The sequence below is a fragment of the Trichechus manatus genome, unplaced genomic scaffold (assembly GCF_000243295.1).
Source record: "Trichechus manatus latirostris isolate Lorelei unplaced genomic scaffold, TriManLat1.0 scaffold00266, whole genome shotgun sequence".
Lineage (NCBI taxonomy): Eukaryota > Metazoa > Chordata > Mammalia > Sirenia > Trichechidae > Trichechus > Trichechus manatus.
In genome coordinates this window covers 252,466-257,403 of record NW_004444202.1, presented here as the reverse complement: position 1 = coordinate 257,403, position 4,938 = coordinate 252,466, and the positions used below count along the sequence as shown (strand labels likewise).

At 51.8% G+C, this 4,938-nt stretch overlaps 1 pseudogene; it reads right to left on the bottom strand.

Moving 5' to 3' along the window:
• Positions 1–200: 200 nt before the first annotated feature.
• On the bottom strand, positions 201–3,841 carry LOC101358549 (protein Shroom3 pseudogene; annotated as a pseudogene).
• Between the last annotated feature and the right edge of the window lie 1,097 nt (positions 3,842–4,938).

Below are 4,938 nucleotides of genomic sequence, written 5' to 3'. Positions count from 1 at the left end.
TCAGGAAGGCTGTCCTCTCGGACTTTGTAGGCCCATTTTACTCAAGGGGGAGGATGACTCTGAGGTAGTGAGAACTTTTTCCTCATTCCCTCCTCTATCACATTCTCTGGTGTATTCCAGGCCTCTGGAACTTGGAGGCTGGGTCAGGCTGGGACTGTTGCTTTGGGGGGTTATTGTTGGGTGCAGGGTGAAAGAGCCTGTCACCCTGCCTGACCGTCCTTTTCAGCCTGCTGGTCTGCAGCAGCCCATGAGCAGTAGGTGGAGGGCACACTGCAAGGCAGACTGGAGCTGAGTAGGGTCAGTTGTTCTATCCTGGTGTCTGTGAGATGGCCCTGCATTCCTGCTGCCAGTAGCCTGGGGAAAGGTGTCCTGCTAGCTTCTCAGTGAGGGTCCAGGGTTCTAGGACTTTTACTGTGAACTGAGGGGCCACCAATTGCTCTGCAGCCTGCACCATCCCAAGAAGGTCTAGGATGGTGTGTGAGCAGTGGCATCTCTTCACGGCCACTTTCTGAACAACGAGTGACCTAGATCTAGGGCCAACCAAGAAGCATGGATTCTTCACAAGAAGACCAAAGCTACTGTTGTCCCTCAAAATCATATCCTGGTGCTTTTTGTCTTCAATGGGAGATGACCTGAGCTGCATGCAGATACAGACAGCCAGGACATCCCAGCGCTCCAGCAGGTCCTCAGTCAACTTGGACTTCCTGGTCTTCCCAGCTGTGGCTCACCAGGAGGATGGTTTTCCAGGGATCCTGTCCACCCTCTGGGGACCCCAAGGCCCACAGTTGGCTCCACCAAGCAGCTTGGGCCTGTCGGCTCCCTTGAGGCTTCGTGGTCCCAGTGCCACCATTCCCATAGGAGGTAGTCTCTGGCAAAAGAGCTGCTGCGATCCCGAGGGGCTCATGGCCGCTACCCCTCAGCCACCTGTGCTGCAGCCAGCAGCAGAGAAGCTTGATTCCTGCAGTGAGCTAAGGCTGAAGTCTGTGGCCTTCTGGAACCGTGGGACTGAGCTGGACGTAAGTGCTTTGGATGCGCTTCTGCAGAGCTCCAGGCTCGCAGAAGCTGCAACACAGAGGTCAAAGGCGGCTTGCCATTCCTGAACTGAATGTAGTTGGCCAGGGGGCTCTGCTGGAACTACTCCAGCTCTGGGCCCTACAGGCTAAGCATCCAGCAGGCCTTCACTTTGTGCTTGAAGATCTGGCAGCTGTTGGCCATGGTGGTCTCCAGAAAATACAGCCCCTTCCTCTGGGCCCAAGTGCATTGGCTCAGCCTCATTCTAGACCCCCACCTCGTACATCTTCTGGGGCTCCAAATACAAACGCTTCTTCTGCTTGGGGTTTTGGCGCCGGCATGCACCTCTCTGAGCAGCTGGAGGACGCTGGCTGGGTCAGTTCACCCTTGGCCGGGGTCAGCTGTGCCTTTTGCAGGGCGTTTGTGGGGACAGAGAGGCCTTTACTGGTGCCTTGGGAATATGCAGCTCCACGTGGGCTGAGGTGGGCGGGGGCCACAAGGGGGGTCTGCATGCACAGGAGCCCCCATTTCTAGGAGTCTCTGTTGAAAGGAGGTGGCCCCCAGGACACCTAATGCTGTTCCATTAGGCGTGGCTGAAGGGGTCATCCAGTAGGGGCGACTCAGGAGTGCCATGCCTGTCATCTGGCTGCACAGCCACCTTCTCAGCCTCTCTGAAGAGCTAAAACTTCCTTGGGTTTTGGAGGAGGGGAACATCCTACATAGGGGGCTCACCTCCTTGGAGAGGGGGGCCACAGCCACCATCTGCACCCCTTCTGAGCTATTTTCTGCATGGGTGCCAGGAAACCTCTTCCAACTTTGTCTCTCTCTTTTTGAAGTGTTGGTCCCCATTGCCTAGAGGCTCAATGGATTCAGAAAAGCAGATATTGGCTCTTGCCTCCTCAAATTCATTCCCAGAAATGCTGGAAGTTGAGACTGTCCTGTTGGCCCTATAGGTATGGCCATAACTGGAGCAGCCTACACTTGAGGGTCTCTAGCTCCCTTGCTCTCAGTGGTCTATTTTGGAAACCTTCGCCAACACCAAACTGCAGGGGGCTTCCTGTGCTGAAAGCCATGCAGAGCTGAGGCAATGCCTGAGCAGAGCTTCCTTCAGCCCAGACTCGATGTCTGCTGGAGCAGTTGGGAGGAGGGCTCTTCGTATCTTGGGCCTGAACTGTGGAAAGAGGCTGAAATGCTTGTTCTCCCCTAGGGTCCTGGATAGGCAACTGGCCTGTCCAGATGGCTCCTATGATCAGGACCAAATTTCCTTCCAGGTTCCTCACCCTCGACATTGACTATAGAGGCTGGTTTGCCATCTGGGTAGCCTTTCTGAGATCCCCTCCTAGCTCCAGTCTGCTTTGCCATCTTAGACTTTCTGGAATGTTGCAGAGAGATGAGAAATCTGACTTGGTCTTGCCAAAGTTTCTTGACAGGCTCTGGCCTAGGCCTTCTCTTTCCTGCCTTCTCTCTGGAGGTTAGCATTGTGGTATTCCTGGAAATCCACCTCCCAAGGATCTGAGGGCCTAGAATATCTTGTCTTCCACTTGCAAGGCTGGAGCCTGAGGGATTTTGAGGCTGTGGTGATTAGAATATGGTTAGTTGTTGTGGATACTCTTTTTCTCACTGGAATGTGGGCTATTATCTTGCAGAGATGTGAGATGTCTCCTTGGGGAGGTATTCTCCTCATTTTAAGGCACTGATGGGAAATGGACTTTGTAGGGGACCAAATTGGCTGTAGTTTCTGGTTTCCTCTCTACTGGGTACAGTGAGTCAGGTTCTAGAGGCTGGTAGAAGGCAAATCCAGGCCTGCTAGAACCATTTTGATTCCCATTCACCTCAAAGGTAGTTGTCTTGTCAAGCTTTGCGTGGGGCTGTATATCCACTGTCTTTGGCCAGTGCATGGTAAAGCATACCTGGAAGGCTGGGGCACCTGGACAAAGTGTGGCGCCACAGAAGGCACAGGGTAGATGTCAGTCGGGAGCAGAGGTTGTCCTGGTTGCACCTTCTGGGTATAATTACTCTTGGGCTTCGTGAGGGGGCTGCTCTCTAGACTCTTTACTACAGTATGCAGCTGTTACCCTATGACTGGAGACTTCAGGGAGCCTGACAAGTTTTCCTGAGGCAGGCAGAACCATTTCTGATCAAGGCTAGACCAGGAGCTGTGCCCATCACGGTGCTGGATGACAGCATATCTGTCACTCCCAGCTGGGGGAATAGGTGTACCCACCTTAGGAGATGGATTATCAGCAGCCGTCTCCAAGGAACTGGGGCAGTTCTGGTTCCAGGATGAGGGTGGCACTCCTTTTCCTTGAGGAACATTATGTTATTTATCATAGCTCTGATCTGCTGATGCTCGGGCCTCCCTACCTTGAAGCAGGGCTGAAGTGTTTACCTCCTACTCCTCTGAGACTCCCCTCCAAGTCTCATAGACTGTCTTGACATAGTGAATGTCTACCTGCCTCATCCCATCCAGGAGGCCACCTAGAGCAGAAGGGGTATCCATGGAGCCTGAACTTTCCTGAACAGAGATGCCAGGAAGCAGATACTCGAGGATGTTAGAACTGGTAGAGAAGGAGCTGTAAGCAGAGTCTCTCTTGTTATGCAGGTGTCTGAGCTGGTCAGTATTGTGGGTTGACTTGGCAGAGGAAAGAAGATGGCAAGGTGAGTATCCTGTATTGGGTTCTAGGCTCTCCATGCTCCCCTGGGAGCTGCAGTGGTCGGAGCTCCACCTCAGATAAGTATGGTCACAGTTGGAGTGGTCACCTGTAGAGGAGCTGGAATGGTAACCTTGGTGTCAAGGAATGCCAATCATGCCCTGGGATATTTGTATCATGCTGGCATCCCGTTGGTTCTCCCAAAATTTGCTTGAATGCCAAGAGTGAGGTTGGCCTGCAGGTTGACTGCACTTGTGCTTTAGTCCAAGTTTAACTGTCCCTGACCACACTACTTTTCTCTGCTGGGGGTCAGAGGTGAGGTGCTCAAGGCTGAAGAAGTTAGAGGCGGCAATATCTGCATGGCCCTGGTCTGCACACATCTCATTGCAGCTCGTGGGCCACCACCCTGGGCCACATGGGGCTCCAGGCCGGCACTTACGCCAAGTTCAAATCTCACTGCTGCTCCAAGGAGGTAGCGCAGGGCATCACTGGCGGGGCTCACCAAGTTCAACAATGGGAAACTCTACCACACCCTGCACAGACATGTCCCACGACTGGAGGGGTTGAGTCAGGCTGTGGGGGGCACAGAGGCCCAGGGGTGCCCAACACAATGACTTCATGGTGAGGGACCGCACATCCCAGCGCCCTGCAGTCTTCCGTGGAAAGGTTACTGCTCCCAGCGAGTTTGCTTGGTAAATAATTATTAACCAATCAAATAAAACCACTTGTTTCTGTCTCCATATGCCTCTGTTTCGTGTCCCTCAAAGGGGACGGCACTTAGCAGAGTGGTTTGAGAGTCAGAGTGTCTTCAGAATGCATTCTGAGGTGAGTTCAAATCCCAGCTTTGCCACCTATTAGATTTTGGTCTTGGGAAAGTTACATAACCTTGCCATGTTTTCTTTCCATCATCTATAAAATGAGGACAACAGTAAGATACCAACTTTGAAGAATTTTGTGATGATCAACGCTGGCCACAGAGTAAGAATTTCACAGTTTTCAGTCATTTTTATTCTGAAATATCTTAATGCATTTTATAATAGAACATTTTATATAAAATCAGTCATTATTTCCCAGGGTTTTAAGCATCCACTCCTACTAGGCATCTCCAGGTCTAGCTGAGAAATCGGGAGGATGATTAGAAGAATGGATGGAATAAATCCTATGTTTACCACCAGGACTTCAAGAAAGCAGCAGTCTGAGCTTTCACTATAAAGAGAATCAATACTGATATCAAACACAGAAGACATAAATTACACGATCAAAGCCCTTTCCGAGT